Source organism: Neovison vison, chromosome 7, assembly GCF_020171115.1.
Source record: "Neovison vison isolate M4711 chromosome 7, ASM_NN_V1, whole genome shotgun sequence".
In the NCBI taxonomy this organism is placed as follows: domain Eukaryota; kingdom Metazoa; phylum Chordata; class Mammalia; order Carnivora; family Mustelidae; genus Neogale; species Neogale vison.
This window is the reverse complement of record NC_058097.1, coordinates 200,386,554-200,412,871: the sequence shown is the minus strand read 5'-3', so window position 1 is coordinate 200,412,871 and position 26,318 is coordinate 200,386,554. Positions and strand designations below refer to the sequence as shown.

Here is a 26,318-nt window from a genome sequence, read left to right as displayed (position 1 = left end):
CCCCCGCTTGCCTCTTGGCCTACTTGTGATCTCTGTCAAATAAATAAAATCTTCAAAAAATAAAAAAAAAATTTGTTATTTTAAGCCACTACACTTTGAGTTGACTTTAACGCCATTAACAAATAACTAATAGGTGTAGTAATAGTGTCATTTCATGGGTGAACAAGGTGAAGCTCACAGGGACAACGTGACCAGTTCAAGGTCATGGAAGGAACAAAGGACAGAACCGGCCTGCATCAGAGTAGGATCTCGTACATGACATGTTGTTGACAAATACTTGTTGAATCGGCCCATTCTTTTTTTCTGTTCTCGTCAGGTTACAGCTGAAGTACAACAGTGGTGAGTTAACAACCCATGATTATGCACATATCAGTCTATATGACTAATTAAATGCTCTGGGTCCCAGACACCTCTCCTTTCCATTAAGTGACTTGCTAACCCAGGCAAAGGCCTGTGTATCAGGACATTTGTCCTCTTTGTCGCCTGGAATCCCAACATGCTTATTTTGGGGGAAATCCCAAGAGACATCAGAAATAGAGCCTGTATCAGTCAGGGTCCAATCAGAAGAAACCATGCAAGAATTTCAACAGTGATTTCATATAAAAATTATGAACTGTCTAGTAAGAATTCTAAAGAAGTACCATGTGTAAGCTCAGAAGCCCGTGGAAGAGGCTCCCAACAGAAGGGCTCCCATCCAGACTGCGCCGGACAGGACACAGTTCGGATTGACAGAGGACATATAAAATAAATACAGAGAAATTGCTGTAGTGCCACGCTGGCAGAATTTGCTGGAAATCTCCCCTTTCAAGTACTGGGGAAAGCTGTTCATGGGGAAGTGTCTCAGCAGAAAAATTTCATTATAATAAACTGCCCGTAGGGGTAAGCCAGGGAGAACTGCTGGCTCTGGGCGCTGCTGAGGGCTGGGCACTGCAGGAGTCCGGCAAACCAGGAAGGAAAATACCTTCCTTCTGCAACGTGTCTCCAGTGCCCTCCACTGACAAAGCTTCACATCATGCCTGTTGTCAAAGGGGAGATACTTAAAGGGCCCAGATCATTTTAGAGAGCAGACAACGAAGAAGGAATTTGGAGCTGAGAAGCAATAAATTGGTAATTTGCACAACTTGTCTCAAACAACATCCACAGAAATTCTATAGCTCAGGCATTCTGCTCAAGACAGCAATAGAGAGTTTTTTTCTGGCTTGAGGCACGTATGAAACAAAAACTAATTATGGTAACTAGCTCTGTAAGGAAGTCTCAAAGTTGGGTAGCCAAGTTAAGTTACAAAAGCAAGCGCAGTAGGCTAGGTATATGAAAAATAAAATGCCAATGGGAAAAAAAACCCCAAAACTTCTATTTTTTAACTGAACCACAGTGCAAACATGTAACATACAACATTTACAATACTGGATTTTCAAAGATAAAATTTTAAAATACGCATTGAAAAACAGAAATCTTTAATTACTAATTTTTTTGTTTATAATCTGTTATTCCTTTAACTTGGAACCAGAAACCTGACACCTTTTTTTCTGCATCAAGACGTCAATGTCTGGTCTTATAGTTCGAGTTGTAATGTGTAGAACTGAATGTAATCTTGTATCCTTTATTTTTTTTAAACATTTTATTTATTTATTTGAGAGAGAGAATGAGAGAGAGAGAGCATGAGAAGTGGGAGGGTCAGAGGGAGCAGCAGACACCCTGCAGAGCAGGGAGCCCAATGTGGGACTAAATTCTGGGACTCCAGGATCATTTCCTGAGACGAAGGCAGTCGCCTAACCAACTGAGCCACCCAGGTATCCATAATCTTGTATCCTTCAACTGGGAGCAGAAATTTAGTTTTACTCAATTTGTTAAAAGGAAACAGCTCTTCACAGACATAGGTACTTCCAAACGTGAACAGAATCTTTGCACAAAAGTTTCTGTATCTGGGGTAACTCCTGCTGAGCTATTTGTAGAATTCTGGTGTTCCAATGTCATCATATTTAGTTTCTAATGCCGTATTACACTGCAGTTCAATAACTTCTGTTTGTAACTCTTCATTAACACTGTCCGTGTTAACTGAGAGAGGTGGGCTGAACTTTATGAGCTCATTTTCAGAATGTCCGAAATCAAAGAACCTTTCTTGGAATTCAATCTTCAGCTCCACGATTTTGCAGATGTAGCTTAAGCCATCGCTTTCATTTCTTGAAACTGATTTCCGTGTAGGAAAGTGAGCCAGATTATTCACAGCCCAATGAGTTTCCCAAAGACTCAAATTTTGCTAGGAAAGAGCAAACTGAATCATACATTTGGGTCCCCACTTGGGGACGTCTTTGCAGAGAAATAGTCAAAGTGTTTAGATGGTTTGTAATGTCAACCAAAAAGGCCAGGTCTCTGATCCAATCTCCCCTGATTTGCTGGGGAAGGGGTTTGTCCTTGGAAGACATGAACAAATCTCTTTTTTTTTTTTTTTTAAGATTTTATTTATTTGAGAGAGAGAGACAGTGAGAGAGAGCATGAGCGAGGAGAAGGTCAGAGAGCGAAGCAGACTCCCCATGGAGCTGGGAGCCTGAGGTGGGACTCGATCCCGGGACTCCAGGATCACGCCCTGAGCCGAAGGCAGTCGTCCAACCAACTGAGCCCCCCAGGCGTCCCAACAAATCTCTTTAATTAAGTCAAGAAATCTCTTCGGTACTGTGCCACGACTAAGCCACCCTACCTTTGTATCGTAAAGGAGATTACCATATTGTGCTGCTAGTTCCTCCAGCAAAGCACTGAACCATCGGCAGCTGGAGCCATGGTGCGACCCGACTCACTATGTTAATCACTACATCCATGACATGCTCTAGTTTTAACTTTTCTTTTTTTTAAAGATTTTATTTATTTATTTGGCAGATCACAAGTAGACAGGCAGGTAGAGAGGGGGGGGAAGCATGCTCCCCGCTGAGCAGAGAGCCCAATGTGGGGCTCGATCATGAGATCATGACCTGAGATCATGACCTGAGCCGAAGGCAGAGGTTTTGACCCACTGAGCCACCCAGGCACCCCTAGTTTTAACTTCTTAGTACAAAACAATTCCTGGTGAATAATGCAGTGCAAAGATTTAAGTTCTGCATCCTTGAAAAGCATTTTGACCTTGGCTCTAAGTTTCGCCACAAGCCCAGTGTTATCACAGACCACAGCAGGAGCACCATCTGTGGTCCCACTTACCAGTTTGGATCAGTCAACATTAAACTTTTCATGACTTCTCTCAACATAGCCAAATAAGTCATTTTCAGATGTTGGGTCTATCACGGGCACCGCGTCCAAAAGTTCTTCAGTGATGTCCAAATTCTCATCAACGCCCCGGATAAATATAATTAACTGACTTGTATTATTTACATCTGTGCTCTCATCCACTGCAATGAAAATGTCACAAATGATTTCATTTTTTCTCGCAACTTGTCCTCTATGTTCACCATATCTTTTACTCGCTGAGTAGCAGTGTTTCCAGTTAGACTTATGTTTGCAAATGCTTGTTTCTTCTCTGGACACATGATTTCTGCAGCATTCAATAGTCACAGTCTTCTATAAACTCACCATCTGTGAAAGGTTTCAATGTCCGGGCAATTTTTTTCACTTATGACATAACTGCATTTCACAGCAGCATTGCTTATTTGATTCGCCTTTGATATAAATGCGGAAGAAAGCTTAGTTCTTTTTTTTTTTTTTTAAGATTTTATTTAAATCTTTAAAAAAAAAGGGGGGGGGCGCCTGGGTGGCTCAGTGGTTAAGCCGCTGCCTTCAGCTCAGGTCATGATCTCAGGGTCCTGGGATCGAGCCCCGCATCGGGCTCTCTGCTCGGCGGGGAGCCTGCTTCCTCCTCTCTCTCTCTCTGCCTCTCTGCCTGCTTGTGATCTCTCTCTGTCAAATAAATACAATCTTTAAAAAAAAAAAAAAAGATTTTATTTATTTATTTGACAGAGATCACCAGTAGGCAGAGAGGCAGGCAGAGGTATGAGGAAGCAGGCTCTCCGCTGAGCAGAAGCCCAATGCAGGGCTCCATGCCAGGACCCTGGGATCATGACCTGAGCTGATGGCAGAGGCTTTAACCCACTGAGCCACCCAGGTGCCTCAAGCTTAGCCGTCTTTTTTTTTAGTTCATTACGTTTTTCATCATGCATATTTTCTGTTTACCAGTCAAAATTCTTACTATGGTTTGTTTCATAACAAACCATAACAAACCATGTATTCTTTTGATACAGACAAAGTCTAGTTATGTATTAAACATATAGGGCTATTCTTTTTTTTTTTTTTTTTTAAGATTTTATTTATCAGAGAGAGAGAGGGAGACCGAGCGAGCACAGGCAGACAGAGTGGCAGGCAGAGGCAGAGGGAGAGGCAGGCTCCCTGCTGAGCAAGGAGCCAGATGTGGGACTCTATCCCAGGACGCCGGGACCATGACCTGAGCCAAAGGCAGCTGCTTAACCAACTGAGCTACCCAGGAGTCCCGAGCTATTCTTTTTTTTTTTTTTTTTTTTTTAAGATTTTATTTATTTATTTGACAGAGACAGATCACAAGTAGGCAGAGAGGCAGGCAGAGAGAGAGAGGAGGAAGCAGGCTCCCTGCTGAGCAGAGAGCCCGATGCGGGACTCGATTCCAGGACCCTGAGATCATGACCCGAGCCAAAGGCAGCGGCTTAACCCACTGAGCCACCCAGGCGCCCATTTTTTTTTTTTTTTTAAGATTTTATTTATTTATTTTTCAGAGAGAGAGCGCACACATAAGCAGGCAGAGGTGGAGAGAGAAGCAGGCTCCCTGCGGGGCAAGGAGCCCGAAGTGGGACTCAATCCCAGGACCCTGGGATCATGGCCTGAGCTGAAGGCAGTGGCTTAACCGACTGAGTCACCCAGATGTCCCAATATAGGGCTATTCCTAACTTCCACAAAGAAATATGCTCTTTCTGATTTTTCTTGAAACATGGGATGCTCTCGATTCATCTTATGTTTTCCCACTTTTTTTTTTAAAGCATTTTATTTGACATAGAGAGATCACAAGTAGGCAGAGAGGCAGGCAGAGAGAGAGGGGAAAGCAGACTCCCTGCCCAGCAGAGAGCCGGATGTGGGGCTCGATTCCAGGACCCTGAGACCAGGGCCTCAGCTGAAGGCAGAGGCTTAACCCACTGAGCCACCCAGGCGCCCGTTTTCCCACTTTTGACAGAGATACAGGTATATAAAGAGAGTTCATGTTCCTTTATTATAAGAGAAACAACAGCACAAGCCTGATGATAAATGGTAACTGACACTGGTTTTGAGGAGTGGAGGAGGGAAGAGTGGAAACTGTAGCAAATAGTAAAGCCTTCCAAAGGGAGCAGCCACTACTCAGTTGGTGTGGACTGTTGGTATGTGGCAACACAGGCCCACTGTGACCAGAGCTTCTCAATTTTTGAAGCAAAGCCAGATACTGTATTTTCACACAAAATCAGCTGACTTCTAGATATTGCAAATTAAAGCAAAAACCGTTAGACATGCTAAAGGCAAAGCAGGTCTAAGGAGCGTAAGCAGCCCCGAGGCACCAGTCTGGCCTCTGCAGCCCCACTCACCTCCTAGCCCGCGGCCAACCACTTCCAGGGTCGCCAGGGCTTCTACCCCACAAGCACCCAGAGTGGCTTCATCCTGCGGGGGTGAACCTGCAGGTGGTGTGGCCCTCCAGGGAGGCGACATGGGCTTACGGAAGAAGGGGAGAGTCAACGTTCTCTGAGGAAGTCACGGGAAGCAGGCAAAGGGCACATGGGTTGCGGAAGCTCAGGGATACACTATGACCTTGATCCGAGCAACTGCCTCCAGGCCGGTCACTTCAAGAGTGTGCAGCTCCCGCGCACGCACAAATCGCTGGATGTCAGTGCCTTGAAGGCAGAGAAGAGTGAAGTCAGCAGCTGCGAGACGCAGCGAGAGGTGTGTGGGGGCCCAGGACCGTTAGTGGGCCCGGAGAACGCTTGCGGGCGGGACAGCATCCCAGGGGAACGGTGGGGCAGAGCTAACCAGAGCCCACAGTGGGGACACGCACGGGGAGGGGGATTACACCTCGCCCGGGCCCAGGCCCTGCTCTCCGGTCCCCCTGAGCCTTGCCGCCCTCCGTCCCTCAGGAATCCTGTTTCCGTTCCACCGGGATCTTACCTGGGACACAGCCTCGCGCCGCCGTAACCGTGGAAACGGAATCCAGAAGCTACGGACCGGAGGCGCGAACACACCCGCCACTGGGGGCGCATTTGCGTCACTGCCCCGCGCCTCGTCGCGCCTTCCGCGGAGGCCTCGCCCCCTCTCTCTTCGCCACGCCCCTGCGCGGTTCGCGCAGGCGCGGGCCCCTCCTGGGTGAGCCCAAGTTCTCAGAGGCGGTAGGCAAGATGGTGGCGTGCTTGCTGAGACCGGTTTCGCGGAGCTGGATAGCGGGTTTCCCTGCACCCTCTGGGACGCGGCAGATGATGGGAGCCGCTTAGTCTGACACTGAGACGAAAGTCCAGATAGTTGTTGGGACCTCGGAGCGATGAGGCCCCCGCTAGAACTTCATTTTCTCATTCGAGATGGACATCTGTTTAAGCACAGACAGGGCTAGTTAGGATGCAGAGGAGGTGGTAAAGAGTGCGCAAGACAGGGTCGCCTGGCTGGCTCAGTCAGAGGAGACTGCGACTCTAAACGGTGCAGAAGGAAGGGGAACCGTAGGACCAAGGGGCCTCAGGTGTGGCCAGGATGTAGAGGTCCCAACCAGGGAGGAGGAGGCTGGGAGTTCCTAAGTGGCCTCAACTGAAAGGAGCTGCATGTTCAGTGGGCCTCCCTCTTCTCACCTGGACTAGGAGCAAGGGGGACACTAAATGGAGCTGCCCGGGAACTGTGGGTCCCAGAACCTCAGACCTTCAGCCCACCCTGAGTTGGCAGGGCCTTCGGTTGTAACCCTCAGGCCTCATCCAGCACTGGGGGGTTGTGTTGGAAAGAAATACTCAGCATTAAGGCAGAATAGTTATGCCCTAGATCATAGAAAAAATATCTAGGTCTGAATCCCAACTCCGAATTTACCCTTGGGGCTTGACTCTTCTGTAGAGTTGGGTAATAGTAGTTACTATCTTGCAGGATTGCAGGAAATAATGTAGGACTCTCCCTTAGCATGGTGTTGAGTATGTTTGCATAAAACCAAAATCAGGGAAACTTTTTTTTTTTAAGATTTTTAAAACAATTTATATACTTGACTGAGTTAGGGAACACAAGCAGGGGCTTGGGGTGGGAGAGGGAGAAGCAGGCTTCCTGCTGAGCAGGGAGCCCAGTGCGGGCCTGGATCCCAGAACCTTGGGGTCATGGCCTGAGCTGAAGGTAGACACTTAACAACTGGGCCACCCAGGCGCCCCAAGATAGACTTTTAAATATTGAAAACTTTTGGGGGCACATGGGTGGATCAAATGGTTAAGTGTCTGCCTTTGCCTAAGGTCCTGATCTCAGGGTCCTGGGGTTGGGCTCCCGGCTCAATGGGGAGTTTGCTTTTCCCTCTCCCTCTGACCCTCCCTCTGCCTCTCCTGCTGGTTGTATTTGTTCTTTGTCTCTCTCTCAAATGAATAAAAATCTTAAGAAACCCAAAACCTACTGAGCTTATTTAAAAAAAATGTTGAAAACTTCTGATCTTGAGCTGGTATAATGGTTCAGACTTTGGAACGAGGTTGAATTTAGATCCCAGCTCTATGGTTTACAATCTACGTCCATGGGCAAATCACATAAACTTTACCTCTGAGAATAGGAGTAGTAGAACCCACTCACGTGAGAATTGAGTAAGTCAATATATCTATAAAGCATTTAGAACAATGTCTGGCACAGAATCAGCAAAACCTGGGTGGCTCAGTGGGTTAAGCTGCTGCCTTCGGCTCAGGTCATGATCTCAGGGTCCTGGAATCGAGTCCCGCATCGGGCGCTCTGCTCAGCAGGGAGCCTGCTTCCTCCTCTCTCTCTCTGCCTGCCTCTCTGCCTACTTGTGATCTCTCTCTGTCAAATAAATAAATAAAATCTTTAAAAAATAAATAAATAAAATAAATAAATAAATAAATAAAATAGATACACCATGCTGAGTTAGACTTGTGAGCTAAACGTTTTTTACTCTTCAGACAACTCACTGGAGCCTCACAGATGGAAGCAGACACATCAGAGGCCAGCCCTTCTCCAGCCTTTTAACCCACTAGTCTAGACTCCTGACCTTTGCTTCTGCTTTGCTGCCCATCTAGAATGTTCTTTCATCTGTTGAGTTTCTGCCCATCCTTGGAAACCAGTGGCTGAGAGGAAGGTGGTTGTTTCTTCGCTTCAGACACAGAACCTGGGGCTGCCTCATCACCCTACCTTGGTGGAGTCTGTGGCCTAATGCTAGTTTGTGGAGCTCCAGCCACCCCCAAGCTCCAGCTACGCCCAAAAGCATCCCAAAGCCCCCAAAGCGTGCCCGATGTTTTATCTTGAGCGGCTGGCACCTCTACCCACCTTAACCTGTGGTTTGCCTGCTGGAAACAGGATCTGTGGGGAAATTCCCAAAGGCTGGCATCTGCCTCAGGTCCTCAGGAACGGCCAGCAGTTGAGCCCATTAGGGTATGGAGTCGACCACCTCTCAATTAGACAGAGAACACTCTCGATAATACAAGTCACACAGCGAGGTTTAATTTCCATCTAGCTGGGGTCCAAGTCTCTGCCCGACTCAGCGGGTTTCAACAAGGACCCCGAGCACTCAAAGCCAAGGGTTTATATAGCATTTTCAAGACACTTTTTCATAGCTACATACATATCTTGTGCCCCACTTTGACAGTTTAACTTTGTTTAACCCTTTGCCACCCCGGCGTCACCCTGGAGCCATCCTGGTGGTTAAGTGAGATTTGGGTTTAGAGGACGTTTAAACTTTATTTACATTTCCTTGGCCTCAGCCACCTTCAGTTTTATGGTGGGTAGGGCAACCTTAGGCCTTGAGGAACTGAGCCATCTGTCTCTGGAAATTGGGCCAATGAAGAGATAGCCTTTTTGTTGTAAATCACCGGGACATTTGCAAACCAAGGGAGATTCCTATCTTGCAGGATTGTGATCTCTGCAAGTTAAGTTTTTCTTTAACATCTGGTTCCTGCGGAGCCATTGCCTAACCACGCTGGTGGTATATGATTAAGTTGTTTTTTCAGGTTTTACCTACTTTCTCTTATCTCAAGTTACTTGTCCTGTGAGGGCTGGTTAGGGACGCTCAGTAAAATGGCTTCCGGGCCTTCAGGATGGCCATTCTTATGCTAACCCACTCTTACAGTGCAAAGTGCCATCTTGCCTTGCCAAGATGGCTGTACTTATGTCAGGGCTAGACTTGAGGGCCTTGACAGGCCTTGTTCTTCTTGGCCTCCACACCTGGAGCTGGTTTCGGGGACTTGTTTTTAAGTCCCCTGGGGGAAGGGAAGCAGGGACAGTTTAAGGGTTAAACAAAAAGTTACTGTTTAACTTCAATGGAAGCCTCTGGCTAAAATAAAAATATAAAATTCTTATAAGCTCTCTGTCTCGTGCCCAGGCAAACACTGTTGGATGACTTACAGGGCTTTCCCAGATGGGATAAAATGAAGGAGAGAGAAGACTCAAGTGCTTGGATTCCCCCAGCAGGCCTGTGTTCATGGCATAGCATCCCTGTCTCATCCCTCCTTTTGGTTTCTTTCTTTCCTTTTTAAATTAATTAATTAACTAATTAATTTAACACAGAGAGAGATTGGTCACAACAGGCAGAAGCAGGCAGGGGGTGGGGCGCAGGCTCCCTGCTGAGCAGGGGGCCCGATGTGGGGCTCGATCCCAGGACCCCGGGATCATGAACTGAGCCTAAGGCAGAGGCTTTAACCCACTGAGTCACCCAGGCACCCCTTTCTTTCCTTTTTTTTGTAAGTTTAAGATTTTATTTATTTATTTGAGAGAGAGCACAAGCAGGGGAAGCAGCAAATGGAGAGGGAGAAGCAGGATCCCTACTGAGAGGAAGCCTGATGCAGAGCTTGGGGCTCGATCCCAGGATCCTGAGATCATGACCCAAGCCAAAGGCAGTCACTTAACCAGCTGAGCCACCTGGGCGCCCTCCTTGTGGTTTCTTTGTTTTTTAAAGATTTTATTTATGTATTTGTCAGAGAGAGAGAGTACAGGCAGGCAGAGTGGCAGGCAGAGGCAGAGGGAGAAGCAGGCTCCCTGCGGAGCAAGGAGCCCGATGCAGGACTCGATCCCAGGATGCCAGGATCATGACCTGAGCCGAAGGCAGCCGCTCAACCGACTGAGCCACGCAGGCTTCCCCTCCTTGTGGTTTCTAATTCAGGAACATGTGGCATAATGAGAACACAGGATTAGGAGTCAGTGGATCTGGGTTTGATTTTGGCTTTGCCATACACGGCTGGTGCTGCCCAGCTTCTCCCAACCTCGGTTTCTACGAAATGGAGATAATACTACATCTGACCTCCAAGGGCTATTAGGATAAAATGAAGGTGCACAAAAATCACTTAGACTCTCTTGCTTTGTCCCAGAAATCTCTCTGAGTCTTCCTGGCCTAAAGAAGGGAGAGAGCCTCCTCAGAAGGCCACCTAAAGCCCCCAGCAGCTGTAGCCTTGGATTCTACATTTACACATTCATTTCTTTTTTTTTTTTTTTAAAGATTTTACTTATTTATTTATTTGACAGAGAGAGAGATCACAAGTAGGCAGAGAGGCAGGCAGAGAGAGAAGGAAGCGGGCTCCCTGCTGAACAGAGAGCCCGATGCGGGACTCAATCCCAGGACCCTGAGATCATGACCTGAGCCGAAGGCAGCGGCTTAACCCACTGAGCCACCCAGGCGCCCTATACATTCATTTCTTCATTCATTCCAGATTCTTATTGAACAACCCACTCAGTGCCAGGTCCTGTGCTTGCCATCGGGGTACCAGGGTGACATGGCTTGCGCTGACTCTAAGCTTCCAGGAAGGGAAGGTTCCTGACCTGGAGTCTGGAGGGTGTGGCCATTTGGCAAGGCCCGTCTGCAGACTCCCAGGAAACGGGTCCTTAGCTGTGGGAAGAGTAAGCCTAGGGAGAAGGGGCTTATTATTCGTCCCCTTGGCAGACCCCCACTCATCCAGCCCGCCCTCCTCTGCAAGGTGCCTTCAGATGGGCAACATCGCCCACCTTGTCTACAAGCACCACCCACAGAAAGGAGAGATCTCTAGTCGGTGGGTTGGGTGGGTCAGACTTCGGGTCTCTGCCTTTTCAGGACTAAGTGGGTGGGAGCCCAGAAGGTCGAAATGCTCTCCCTGTCCTATAGAGGGATGAAGCACCTGGCTAGGACCGACTGACCTCCTTCCTTCTGGACTGAGGGCTTCCCCATACTGTTGCCAGGTTTGGTCCCCAACACCCATCAATGAGGTGATGGGAGACCATTCAGACCAAGAGCAGCTTCATCTTGCCTTCTATTTTTTTTAAGGTTTTATTTGACAGAGAAAGACACAGAGAGAGAGGGAACTCACGCAGGGGGAGTGGGAGAGGGAGAAGCAGGCTTCCCTCGGAGCAGGGAGCCTGATGCAGGGCTCAATCCCAGGACCCTGGGATCATGACCTGAGCGGAAGGCAGAGGCTTAACGACTGAGCCACCCACGTGCCCCAAGGATTTCATTATTTAAGGCCTAATGGGGACCTTCCACGTCAGATCCCCCTTTTCCAGCCCAACACAGCAGCTAGTAGTGGGTTCCCAGGCCCTTTGCGCTGATGCCTGATACAGGGAGAACGGAGGGCAATTCCAGGGGACCCAGTGCAAGCTTGTCACCCTTTCATGGCTCCTCTGGCCTCAGCGCAGGTCAAGGTGACATGTGGCCTTCCAGCTAGGTGAAGCTCTAAGGACAGTGTCCTTTTTCCTTGTCTTCCTCTTCCAAGGAAGAAGGGGATGAGCCCCGTAAGTACCTAGGAGGACCTTGGAGGCAAGAAGGTGCTGGTGCATGAGGTCCCCACCCTGTGCCTTCAATGTCATTATCTGGGCATTAAAGCAAATGAAGGGCTGATATACACTACGACATGGGTAAAACCCGAAAACATGCCGATTGAAGGAAGCCAGACACAGAAGGACAATTATCTTTATTTATTGTTTATCTCTACTAATGAAAGGAAGATGTTGTTGTTTTTTTTTTTTCTTTCGTTAAACTGTAAGGGCATTTTTCTCTTTTTAAAAAAAAATTTATTCCAGGGACACCTGGGTGGCTCAGTCAGTTAAGCCACTGCCTTCAGCTCAGGTCATGATCCCAGACTCTTGGGATCGAGTCCCACATTGGGCTCCTTCCTCAGCGGGGAGCCTGCTTCTCTCTCTGCCTCTGTCTGCCTCTCTGCCTACTTGTGTTCCCTCTCTGACAAATAAATAAATAAATAAAATCTTTAAAAAAAATTTTTATTCCAATATAGTTAACAGTGTTATGTTAGTTTCATGGGACAATTATTTTATTTTATTTATTTTTTTTTTTAAAGATTTTATTTATTTATTTGACAGACAGAGATCACAAGTAGGCAGAGAGGCAGGCAGAGAGAGAGAGGAGGAAGCAGGCTCTCCACGGAGCGGACAGCCTGATGCGGGGCTCGATCCCAGGACTCTGGGATCATGACCCGAGCCGAAGGCAGAGGCCCTAACCCCCTGAGCCACCCAGGCGCCCCTCATGGAACAATTATTTTAGATTCTACTTACTTATATGAAACATCTAGAATTGGCAGGGTCATAGAAATAGGAAGGAGAGGTCACCAGGGGCTGTGGGGAGGGGGACATGGGAGCTGCTGATTAATGGATATGGTTTCTGCTGCAGGGATAAAAGGGATTTGGAAACGGTGGTGACGGTTGCACAGCATTGTTAATGTAATTAATGCCACAGAATTAGACATCTGAAATGGTTAAATGGCAGGTTTTACACTGTGTGTGTGATGTCCACAATACATTTTTTTAAAGACTTATCTGAAATAAAGAGCAGGGGGGTGGGGCAGAGGGAGATCCTGAGATCATGATCTGGGCCACAACCAAGAGTCAGACACCTAACTGATTGAGCTACCCAGGCGCCCCACAATAAATTTTTTTTTTTAAGATTTTATTTGTCAGAGAGAGAGTGCACAAGCAGGCAGAGGCCTAGAGAGAAGCAGGCTCCCAGGCAAGGAGCCTGATGTGGGACTCAATCCCAGGACCCCAGGATCATGATCTGAGCTGAAGGCAGCAGCTTAACCAACTGAGCCCCCCCAGGCATCCCTAATTTTTATTTATTTTTTTTGCGTCCCTAAATTTTTAAAACAACATTAGAAAGAGGCCACAAGCCCAAGCAAGTAGTGTCACACTCAGCCCCCACTCAGAAATCTGACACAGGCAATGGAGGCAGGAAAGGCTGGGGAACGAAGTGGGAGTCTGGGATCCGCAGGGTCAGAAGGATGGAGAAGAACCAGCGGTTAATGGAAGAAGGGGACAGCCAAGGCTTGAACTTGCCTTCAGCCACCCGCACGGTCTGTACCGATCAGACACAAGCCCCACCTTAGTACTCTCCTCTCTTCTGTTCCCACTGTCCCTGCCCCGTCCAGGCCTCCTCATCCTGCCGTGGCTTCTTCCTTTCTGACCTTTGGACCATCTTCCATTGGCTCGGGCAATGACCTGCTAAAACCCGGATCTGACCACGTGTCTCTCCTGCTTAAAATCCTTCTGCAGCTCCCCATTGCAAGCAAAGCCATTCCCAGCGGACTCCAAGCTGTTTCCCCAGTCCTGCCTTTCCAGACCCCCACGTTCCTTTATGTCCATAGCCACTTTGGAGTACCTTCCATGTGGCAGTTCATAAACCTTGTCCCTAATTTTTCCCACAACCCTGCAAGATAGAGACTATCAGCCCATTTTAGAGACGGAGAAACTGAGTCTCAAACAGGTTAGATCAGATTCAGGTCCATGCTCTTCGCCATATGTTGGCTCCTCCCGAGCTTCCTGTCTTTGCTTAGGCACCAGCGTAATAAGCCTGTCCGTTCCTAGCAGGGGGCTGATCATGTTGGAGGACAACAGGTCTCGAAGCTTCTGGCCAATGCAGCTGCTGCTTTTCAGATAGACAACTTGGTGAACTTTGTGACCTTAGTGCCCAGGCCTGGTTTCTCAGGACACACATCACCCACAAAGACCATGGCCTCCTGCTGCTTCCCTTCACCACCTATGGGAGAAACACCAGATCCAGAAGGCAGTCTTCTGTCACCAAAACTTGCCAAGGGACTGAGGGACTGCAGATGATGACAAACCAGCCATCACTCTCTTTTAGGAGGGCCCAAGGCAAGGCCTTTATTCTTTGTTTAAAGAAATTTTTTGGGCAGCACCTGAGGTGCTAAGTTGTTAAGCATCTGCCTTCAGCTCAGGTCATGATCCTGGGGTCCTGGGATCGATCCCTGCATGGGGCTCCCTGCTTTGCGGGAAGCCTGCTTCTCTCTCTCCCACTCCCCCTGCTTGTGTTCTCTCTTCGGCTGTCTCTCTCTCTCAAATAAATAAATAAAATCTTCAAAAAAAGGGGGGGGGCATGCCTGGGTGGCTCAGTGGGTTGAGACTCTTGTCTTTGGCTCAAGTCATGATCCCAGAGCCCTGGGATCGAGCCCCGCATTGGGCTCTCTGCTCAGTGGGGAGCCTGCTTCCTCCTCTCTCTGCCTGCCTCTGCCTACTTGTGATCTCTATTAAATAAATAAAATCTTAGAGGACGCCTGGGTGGCTCAGTTGGTTGGACGACTGCCTTCGGCTCAGGTCGTGATCCTGGAGTCCCGGGATCGAGTCCCACATCGGGCTCCCAGCTCCATGGGGAGTCTGCTTTGCTCTCTGACCTCTCCTCGCTCATGCTCTCTCTCACTGTCTCTCTCTCTCTCTCAAATAAATAAATAAAATCTTTAAAAAAAAAAAAACCAATAAATAAAATCTTAGGGGCGCCTGGGTGGCTCAGTGGGTTAAAGCCTCTGCCTTCGGCTCAGGTCGTGATCCCAGGGTCCTGGGATGGAGCCCCACATCGGGCTCTCTGCTCGGCGGGGAGCCTGCTTCCTCCTCTCTCTCTGCCTGCCTCTCTGCCTACTTGTGATCTCTCTCTGTCAAATTAAATAAATAAATAAATAAATAAATAAAATAAAATCTTAAAGAAAAAAAAAAGAAGTGGGGTGGGACGCCCCTCCCCAGCTCAGTTCTGGAGGGAATACTCTTGATCTCAGGGCTGTGAGCTTGAGCCCCATGTTGGGTGTAGAGATTTCTTAAAAATAAAATCTTTAAAAATTTTTTTTTTAAATAAATTCTACATTCACTGCGGGGCTCGAACTCACAACCCTGAAATCAAGAGTCACATGCTCTACTAATTGAACTAGCCAGGCACCCCCCAATGTCCCCTAAGATCAGTCAGTTAAGGGTCTGCCTTTGGCTTAGGTCATGATCTCAGGGTCCTGGGCTTGAGCCCCAGCAGTGGAGTCCTTGCTCAGCAGGGAGCCTGATTCTCCCTCTCTCCCCCTGCTTGTGCTCTTTAACAACGTAACAAAAGAGATGTTCTCTCAACCAAAGCTGACCAGCTTCCTGCCCTTCCCTGTTCCCAATTCCCCTTCCTCCGCCCTGCACACTGCATCTCCCTCAGGCTTGTCCAGGTTTGGCGTCCCCTCCAGCCCACAGGAGCCCAGCACTCCAGAGAGGACTTGTCCTCTCACATGACCTGAGTTTGGGCTGAGACCAAGACCTGGAACTCTAACCAGGTTCCGAGAGATAGGGGAGCCGCCCCCGCCTGGCCAGAAGAAGGGCCTATTTGCCAGGCCAACTTTGCACACCTCCCCTTCTGCTTCCAGTGCTCCTGATGAGACAAGGTGCTGTTGAAGGAAGAAGTTATTGCAGTGATGGACAGAGGGGCCCTGGGAACCATGGGCTCAGGTTGGAGCCAAGGCAGCCCTGTTCCCAGGTGCAGAGAACATCCGTATGGTGGCCAGTAAACCGAATCGGGATCCTCTGACCTCTCCGGGGATGTGGGGGAGGGAATCCCAGAGACAGAGGTGGCAGCTGCTATGGGCTTGCACGGAACTCACTTAGGATCACTGCACACTGCCCCGGCAGTGTGTCCTGACCTGGGGCGTCTCCTGGATCCATTCTCCAGATCCCAAGCGCCTGGAGAGAGTCTCAGACCCCTCAGTGCCCACTCTGGCCCCTCCTGCCCCATGTCCTGCCCCAGGGGGAGTTCCTAGGCCCCTTCCTTCTGCTCCCCCAGGGCCACTCCACACCCCAACCTGCCAGGCCGGAGCTCCGCCCTTCTGGCCTCTGCCACCCAGCCCTTCACAAGAGCCATCCTGGTCCTTGGAGGTGCAGGGCAGCGGGAAGCTGGTCCTGGGAGCCTCAGATGGAAGCTGCCCGCTGGGGAACACACCCTGAAGAATGTGGTCACTTCAGGTGCGCCCCTCAGTCTTGGGGTTCAGGGCCCCCGAGTTCGCTTCTTTTTCTCAGAGGGACTAAGTCATCTTCTCCACAAGGCTCAGGGAAAGGGGGAGGGGCTGCAGCCACTGGAGCCCTTGGGTGCCCAGGCCCAGGTCCTCCGAAGGGGAAGGGGTGAGGGAGGAGACCGTGGAGCCGGGAAGCAGCAGGGGCGCCACAGGGACTCGAACCCTGGCCCAGCAGTGCTAGGCGTGCCACCACCAGCGCCTTTTGCTTTTTCCTCCTTGCTTTCTCACAGACTCAAAGGTGAAAAGCAAAACCTGGACGCGGCCATGAGCCGCATCCAGTAAAAGAAACACCTGCGGCGGCTCCGCACCCCCCAACACCCCAGGCTCACTCCTCCCTCCCGATCACCCTTTCAAAGGTACAGCCAGGGGGACGGGCGTCCCCTTGGCTCTGTGGCAGTTTCCTGTGGTGCTGGACGCACAGTCCCACTGCAGAAGCTCATGACCTCAGAGGGAAGAAAACTGAACCACAGGTTATGGTCCTGCTCACTCTAGGACAATGTCAGCAGCAATAAGCCCTTGTATGTATATGGAAATTTCCAGAAAAATCCTGAGACACTTGAGAGGCCACCTCTGTGTAGTAGGACTGAGATAGATGAGGGGAGAGAATTTTACTTTAGACCTTTCCCAAAGCTTGAATTTTTAACTCGGTGCAGATTCCTTTTATAATTAAAGACAAAAATCTCAAGTTTTTCATCAGAACAGGAAATCTAAGAACTAGGGAATACCTCCTGGCCCACTCAAATGCCAATGGTCCCTGGAGTCTGCTGTGCCCCTGCCTCACGGGGCCACACAGACTAGCCCACCTGTATCACCTTCCATCCTCCGTCTCTCCACCTCTGCCAGCTGTGGGGTCCTTCCTGGGAACTGCCACTGCTTGGAGATGCAGAAGAAGCCCAGCAGTCCCAGCTGCCTCGCGGTGGGCTGAGCTCCCGACGGGTCCAGGAGCCAGGAGGACCAGGGAGCCCACCCTGGACCCTTGGCCAGTTTACCTGCCCCGGGTCACCCTTCCAGTCCGCTGAGTACCGCGCCTGTGGCTCCCAGGCCGGGCCCTGCCTCCCGTGGGCCCACGGCGGGTCCAGTGGAAGTGCCCCCACTGGCTCTGTGGTCCTCGTCCGGGAGTCCTGACCTGGCCTCTCCCTGGGGGAGGCCCCTGAGCCCCCCTGTCAGCCCTGAGGAGCTTAGCAGTCCCTCCCCAACAGGGTCCAGAGGAGAAGCTGAGGCTCAGAGAAGCTGAAACCAGTTGAAGGTCACACAGGTGCATCTGGTCAGGCGGAGAACAGGGTCCTCTCTACTAGTCCTGAGGAACTCAAGCAGAACCGGCCCCATTTCACGCATACACACACATACACACGCATACATACACACACACACACACCACCACCCCCCCCCCAAGGTCTGGGGACCACTGTGCGGCCTCCGAGCCAGGCTTCCATCCCCCTCACCCCATCTCCCTCATGCCCCCCCATGACCTCCTAGTGTCCCGTCACAGCCTCCCTTCAGGCTTCGCCCACCACCCACACACCCCAAGGACAGGCACTTACTTACTGCAGCAGGAGAGGGGAACCAGCCATCTAAGTCCCAACCTGACGAAGCAACAAAGCTCTGGCCTTAAAAGGCCTCAGAAAGGGGGGGGTAGTCAAAACCCACTCTGTAAGATGAGCAAAGAATTCAACACGTTAGTGACAAAACCCGTGAGGCGTGTACTTAAGGCAACCAGAGAGTCACCCCGCCGGGACATGTGTCCCTGGCGGAAACTAAAATGGCTTCGCACGCACAGTCAAAACCAGGAAAAACTGTGTGGCAGGGTAGGGGGGAAAGGAAGTGTGGCCCCTTCGCAGCGCTGGGGGACACAGGGCATTGAGCCAAGAACCCAGCAGCTGTCGCCCCTTCCTTCCCGCAGGTTGGGGAGTGAGTGCCGCTGCCTAAGCAGCCTTGAGGTGGAAAAGGAATTTGCCCAAAGGTGTCTGTGTCCATTTACCATCACAAAGTGCTGGAACCAGCCCACCTGGAAGCCCCCGGGGGTCCCCAGGCAGGCTCACTCACACCCGGGGTGGGGGGACCTCAAGCAGAACAGGTGGGTTGAGCACGGGTAACCGCCACATCACCAAAGTAATTACCAGTCCCAACTGCATTCAATGAACAGGGCTGTAAGCAGGAAGCAGAAACTAGATGTAAAAATACTTTCCAAATTCACCAGTGGAAAATTCCCCAACACACAGGCACTTCATTCAAATGTAAACAAGGCGGCAGTCAGGCTGGGGGGCTGGGTACGGGGTAGGCTGGTGAGGGGGGGCCACCAGCATCCAGCACTCCAGACCGCAGGGCCTGCCAGTGCTGTCGGCAGTCTCCCCTTGCACACGCTGCAGCAAACACGGAACAGAGCTGGTGAGCAATCTGGGGGGCCAGGGGAGGCCGAGGGACGGTCAGGGAACCAGCAGTGCTGGGGAAAATGTCATCACACTTCTCACTACAGAGGGACACAGTGGGTTTGGATGGGACCCAATACCATCGAGAGGGACGATCCAAAATATGGAACGTGACCAAGAACACCCTCACATGCCATAGAACTTTTGTTAAGAATAATCAGACCTTAAGCAATGAAGAAAGGGAGCCCAGATCAGGAAGGCAGAAACACACAGGGCACTGCCTTGGGTAACCACTGATTAAGCCAGCAATGGACTGTAATAGTTAAAACAAAACAAAAAACGAAAAAATAAACACAACGTTCCAAACTACTGGAAATTTTAAAGTATATCCTTAAATAACTATGTTCAAATTATGTATCAAAACTGAAACAACAAAGCATATGGGAAATAAGGACAACAAAGCCTTTCCCCAAATACAGACGGTGAGTCTTCAATGCCCTACGGGGCACATCATGAATCCTCCCTGTTCCCCGCCCCCCCAAGCCCCGCGCTGCCCTCCTAGCTCCTGCCAGTTCCCCTCACAGCTCAGAGGCTTTGCTCATGCCCTTCTCTTAGCTGGGAAGGCTCTTCCTTACAGGTTCGTCTACCCTTCCAAGGAGAGCTCAAAGGCCGCCCTCCCTGGGCGAAGCTGGCCTGGGCAGGGCTGGTGCAGGATGGACTGCCTCAGCCCGAGCCTCCATTACTGCGTGTGGCCTCCCTGCCCTCCGGAGGCTACGGATTCCGCACGCCCCTGCGGGACTCTGGAAGAAGAGTAACAGAACATCTGACATCCTAGAAAAGCAGCAGAATTAACAAATTACAACATGAAGGTAGCAGAACTGCCTATCCTACCTAAAGCTGCTGCTTTGAAAAGGCCAATCAAATAGGTTTCTTGAAAGTCTGATTCAGATAAAGAAAGACCAGGAACAAAAAGTGAAAACTATTGATAAAGATTAAAATACCAAAAAACCCTGCTCCACATTAATACATATGAAAATGGCAATTTTCTTAGAAAATTTAAGCTTGAACACCTGACTTACGATGAAATAGAAATACGGACTAGCCTGTACAAGAAATTCAGAGCTTTTGAAAACCACCGCGTCTCCAAAGGAAGTGGCAGCCCAGGCGGCATTACAGAACTCTGTGCTCACATATTTGCCCACCGTATTTCTACCCCGACCAGGCCAGGAGACGGCGGTGCCCCTCACTCCCAGCCCCCGGGCCCCGCACGCTCCTCTCAGGTTCATCCCAACCACACAGTCGGTTCCAACTGGATTTCTGTCCCCATCTTATCAAGGAAAACTGGCTTCCAGGATTAAAGACATTTGGCCAAAGTCATGTGCTAGTAAGTGGCAAAGCAGGGAACAGAAACCCAGATGTCCAGCTCAAAGCTGGGCTCTCGGCGGTGCCTCTGCCTTTCGGGACATCCTGAGACCAACACTTGAGCGTGCCCTGAAGGTGAAGTGAACCCACCGATTCACTCCTGTGCGGGCAGACCAAAGTACCAGGCCTGGGAATGGTTTGTCTCAGAAATCACGGGCGCACTCAATATTCCATGATTAATTAATCACAATTAATTGTGAAAAATGTGAGAACATGGAAGCAGGAAGACTGGATGCTCATTCAAAAAAAAAAATGCAGGAAAGACAACTGCATAAATACAGTATCTATTATGCACTTAAAAGACCAAGAGAATATTCTAAGCCATCTACTGCCAGACGATGCCAGCTCTTGCACCAGGCGACACTTGGGGACACAGCCTGTGGAGGGACTCACCAGAGCAGGATCAGGTCACACTCTGTTCTCTGTCCCCACACCATCATTCACCCAACACCTGGACATTGGCCGCCACATCTGAGTACGGCCCGTCCCACTTTTTTCCCCTTGAATCCAGTTCCTTTTAAAATACAAATTTATGTCAAAGAACACCACGAAGAAAAGTGGAAACACAACCCCCAGAAGGGGAACACGTATCTGGCAATCAACTCTCTGATCGGGGTCTAGTACCCAGAATGTGCAAGAACTCTTAAAATCCAGGAATGAGGGCGCCTGGGTGGCTCAGTGGGTTAAGCCGCTGCCTTCGGCTCAGGTCATGATCTCAGGGTCCTGGGATCGAGTCCCGCATCGGGCTCTCTGCTCAGCAGGGAGCCTGCTTCCCTCTCTCTCTCTCTCTGCCTGCCTCTCTGCCTACTTGTGATTTCTCTCTGTCAAATAAATAAATAAAATCTTAAAAAAAAAAAAAATCCAGGAATGAGACGAGAAACCCCCAATCGGAAGGGGAACGAAGGGTCAGTACACACTCCTCCGAAGATCCACATGCCGCCAACAAGTGCAAACCAAACTGACCCGAGACACCACTGCACACCCAGGTGATGGCCACAGTCAGAGGAGCACGCGGGTCCGGGGCAGGAGTTCAAGCCCCACACTGGGCGGAGAGCTTCTATTAAAAAAAAAAAAAAGCACAAAAAGCCAGGTAAGAAAGGTGTTGACGATGTCAAGAAGCTGGAAACCTCCTAAGTTACTGGCGGGCATGAAAAATGGTGCAGCTACACCGGAGGACAGTTCGGCAGCTCCTCAGAAAGTTAAACAGAGAGTTACCATCAGACCCAGCAAGCAAGCGGTTCCACTCCTAGGTACATACCAAAGACAATGTAAAACAGGTTCACAAAAAAAAACTCACAGCAGCATTATTCCTAACAGCCCCCAAATCGGACACATCCCAAGTGTCCTACTGATGAGCAGATAAACAAAATGCGGTCCCGCCCCACGATGCAGCCCCACAAAGGAACGAGGTGCCCTTACGTGAATGAACGCTGAGAACATTACGCCAAATTAAGACGGACATGCGGGGACAAATATTGTGAGTCCACTTACATGAGAACACGCACATCCAGAGAGAGAGACGGCAGAATGAACGTCACCAGGGCCGGCGGGAGCGCGGGATGGGGAGTTACTGCTTCACGGGTACCGGCTTCCGTTTGGGAAGATGAAACGTTCTGGAAATGGGTAATAGTGATGGTTGCAAACACGCGGAGTATACTAAAAACCACTGAATGATACACTGCAGAAGCACTAATTTTACGGTATGTGTGGGAGATTTCAATTAAAAAGAGGAAAAATAAATTCCTTTTAAAAGGAGACATTATGCTACCACCATAAATAGAAACCAGCACTTTTCAAGTACTTGTTAAAATATGCAAATATTAAAACTTAGAATGTTTATCAGCCGATCGCCCACACTGAGGACCACTGGAAAGCCCATCAACGGGCAGCCCGATGTGTGCTGCTGGGGGCTCACCAGCACCTCCCGGGGCCAGCCCGACCCTTCTCCATCTGCTGGCAGAGCTCCCCAGAAGGCTGGGTGGGGACAAGATCGCACTGCTCCTGGCTCATGAGTGAGGACAGCCCACGCGAGCAAGACACAAGAGCAGCGCGGAAAACGAAGTCAGTCACATCCAGGCCAGAGCCAGTAGAGGACTCTTACTTGTAAACCCCAACAGAACGGTGCTCACCCCGTGTCAGCGGGGCCTAAACACACAATGCTTCCATCATTTCATGAACCCTCACCCCATCTCTTCCTGGGTACCAGGATCATCCCTTCTTACACACGGAGACACTGAGGCAGGGAGATGATCTCACAGAAAATAAGGAAGACGCAGGTCCAGCATGGGAGCAGTCATCTGACTCAAAAGCCCGCCCTGTCAGCCAACATGTAATAGCATATAAATAATCAGCATATTTACTTTCAAAATAACGTGTATATATACAAAACAAGTCTCATTACAGGCTACCTTAATCAGAAGTCTTTATTTTTTAAAATATGGAACACTTCACCGATTTGCAGGTCATCGCTGTATGGGGGCCATGCTGATCTCCGTGTCCTTTCAATTTTAGTACATGTGCTGCTGAAGTGAGGGCTACCTTAATCGGAAATTTTATTTTTTTTAAGATTTTATTTATTCCTGAGAGACAGAGAAAGAGACAGGCAGAGGGAGAAGCAGACTCTCCGCTGAGCTGGGAGCCTGCCATGTGGGGCCTGATCCCAGGACCCTGGGCTCATGACCTGAGCTGAAGGCAGATGCCTAACCGACTGAGCCACCCAGGCGCCCCAGAAATTTTAACAGAAAAATATATCTCACCACAACACAGAATGTAACATTTCTAGAAGCAAAGGTCACAAATGTACATAACTTGCACAAGTCTAAAATTCCATGAAAATCATCCTATCCTGAATGAGCAGGGAGACCAGTTCCTGAATGGACTGTCTCGATATCATAATATATTGATAAATGTGACGCAATTCCAGTAAGAATCAGAAGACCTTCAAAAAGAATGCCAGGGGATGGTATTAGCACATATTACAATCACGTAAGATACTATCATCAGGTATGATAAAGCTAACACAGGGAAACATTGGGCTGGCAGAGGAAAGACAAAATGGTGGAAGACAAGAAGGTTCAGAAATATTCAATTATATTAAATATTTAGTCCCTAACCGACAAGTGCCATTCTGCATCAGTAGAGAAAGCATTATTCGGCAAGTGGTACTGGGAACATCGGTTAGCCATCCTGAAATAATTAAATTCTTACCTCATACTGTACAAATGACTTCTGGATGGATTAAAGAGTTATCTCAAATGTCAAAAATGAAAGCACTAGAAACCAGTGGGAAGTAGTCTAACATCAAAGTATGAAACCACAACAGTAACAGATTTGATGACGAAACTCAAAACCATCGGCAAGATCCAACATGTACCTTTAAAAGGCAAACTACAACCTGAAACCGGAGACACGTCGTGGGTCAACTGTGCTCAAAAAAGGAAGAGAGAAGGCAGGCACACTACAAGCCTGAATCTGTTTTGTAGTACAGAAGGGTCAACGTCCTCAAGCAAAGACTTCTCAGAAGTGGAAACATAAGCGAAGCACAAAGTAGACGTACACTTCAGCCAACAAAGCTTCACAGCTTCACAGAATCAGAAAGTGAAACACGGAGATACTGAATCTGCCTTCCGATCAGCAAAGATCAACTCCAAAATGCCAGGGCAGGGCTGCGGGAACTGCCGCTGTTGGCGGGCTGGGGAAGCCTGAGGTGCCCTTCCTAAAAACAGGCCCTTTGCAACCTGAGTCCTAAAGCCCAGAAGCCATAAAAGAAAACGTTGATAAGTAACTGTATTTGAAACCCCGAACAGCAAATTTTCAGCATGAAACAAAAATCAGGATCAATGACAACCGGAAAGTATATGCAGCACAAGTGACAAAGGGGTTATTTCTACAGTATATAATGCCCTGGACATCCGGCACACAGCCCGATAGAAACAGAAGTCAAAACTACAGTGAAATACTATTTTCAAATAACCACCCAACTTAAGAACACAGTGTTGGTAAAGGTGTCGACGGGAACAAGTTAACCCCCCAGTACATAAGCAGGCAGTGGCCATCACGTTTAGAAAGACACTTGGACTGTGACTCAAAATCCTCCTGTAAGGAAAGCTTCCCTCCAGGGCACAGCTACCCAATACTCAGCATAGCCTTATACACAGTAAAAATTGCTAGAACAATCTACTTGTTCCCCAAAAGGGAAATGGGTAATTCAAACATGGACTATCACACAGATGTGCAAAAGCCCAAAGCAGACCATAGACAAAGATCTGCAGTGAGCTCCTCGAGGTACTGTTGCTAACTGAATAGTCCAAAGTACAAGACAGGGTATGGTACAGCGGGATCTTCACAGTGAAATACCTACACAGGGTTCTTCGGAAAGAGCCAGCTACTGGCCACGGTACTGGCCCCTGTGGGAAGGGAGCCTGGGGGTTAGAGAAAGAGGTCACTCCATCTCCTCCACAGGGTTTGAATTTTTAACACATGCAGGTTATTACTTTCAACATTTTTTATACCTTGAAAGAAATCAGAACAAAACCATCAGAGCCTTGTCATGGAGGTCAGCATGGAGGAGGGGCGGGGCCTCGCAGTGACACACAGACAGCTGGTCACACTCCAGTTTCATCAACAGCGGAGTCAGGGGGGCAGTGCGCCGATTACCCCAGAGCCTAAGGGGGCAAAGGTCCAGATCCTGGGCCTTGGCATTCCCAGTGTTAAGCTTTCCAGGACCCTATTAGAGCCCGGTTCCCACCTGTGCTCCTGGCACTTGTTGGCCTCCGAGAAAGCAGCGGGGGCAGTGCTGAGGGGAAGGGAGGGATAGGACGCGGACTGGGCGCACGGAGCCCAGTTCCTTTCCACTTAGGATCAGAAATGCCTGCAGACGGATGCCAGGTGAGATTTCAACAGACCAAACCAAGCAACCAACAAGATACAGTTAAATGCTGCCTTCTGCACAGGTCCCAACTGCTGTCCTAGACGAGTTTGTTTTTCAACCTGCTTAGGGGAAAGGGCACCAGAAGACGACGGAGTCTGCTGGGTCCATTCTCGTTTTGTGCTAAATGGCCAGTCCCAGACCCAGACAGCACAGAGAGGGAGAGCTGTCGTGTTGTGGTGTCCCGGAAGGGCTGTGAAGGCCTGGAGCTTCCTTAAAAAACAAGTTTTTTGCTTGCTTGTTTGTTTGTTTTTTAAGTGTTATATGAAAAGAAAGCAAGTAAAGATAACCCGGTATTCAAGATGATGGTAAGTTGGCCCAGAGGGAGGCAGGGAGATGGCGGGGGGGATGACCCCATGGGCAGAGGAAGCTACGGTCTCAAGTCCTAGTTTTCATACTAAACAGAAGATCCAGAAATGCTTACTACATTATTAAAAACATGGAAGCAAATAAAAGAGCCATGTTATGTCATGAACCAAAGATTAACCCAGTTTTGTGTACTTGAGTTCCAACAGGGAGAGAGTATTCTTGCCTTAAGAGGAATAGCAGAGCCTCCACTTAATATGTTTTAAAACATGAACAACAGTGACAGTCATCAATAGTTGCTGTATTTGATTAGAAACAACAGAAACTGGAGGCTAAAAACTTCAGAAACAGATTACGCGGATGATGGTAAGACATTAGTATTGACCTGGAACAAAACAAACATAGTATTTACTCAGTAAAAGTTTGATATTTCAACTTTGTAATTAACTTAGATCTACTCCTAAGTTGGATTCATAGGTCCTTAAATGGCAAAGAGTACTTACTAAACGGTGAGAGTACATACACGTTTAGACACTAAAGAAAAAGTAAAAAGAAGCAAAACCAACAGACTTAGTTCTTACTGGACTTGGTATACCAATGTTTTAAAAGTCCTTGTGTGATAATACTTCTTGCACCAACAATAAAAGGAATAAACCAGACTAAGTTTGATAATTGTAACTGGCAAAAGCTTACCTTCTGAAGTGAAGAATTCATGATTGTTAATGTAACGCAATATGGAATTTCACACGGTAAGTGGTCAAAGAGGAAAAGGCAGAGAGTAAAATCAAGTGGTAAAATAAACTAACCAGTAAGTTCAAAAACAGGAATTAAGAATACCGACATACTTCTCAAAGTAGCAATAAACAGTTCCTAACA

The 26,318-nt window shown here is 48.9% G+C and overlaps 1 non-coding gene across 1 annotated transcript; it reads right to left on the bottom strand.

Annotated features, from left to right (window-relative positions):
• Positions 1-22,640: 22,640 nt before the first annotated feature.
• LOC122914843 lies at positions 22,641-22,744 on the bottom strand. Its single transcript, XR_006385911.1, has one exon. It is a non-coding gene; the product is annotated as a U6 spliceosomal RNA (small nuclear RNA).
• Between the last annotated feature and the right edge of the window lie 3,574 nt (positions 22,745-26,318).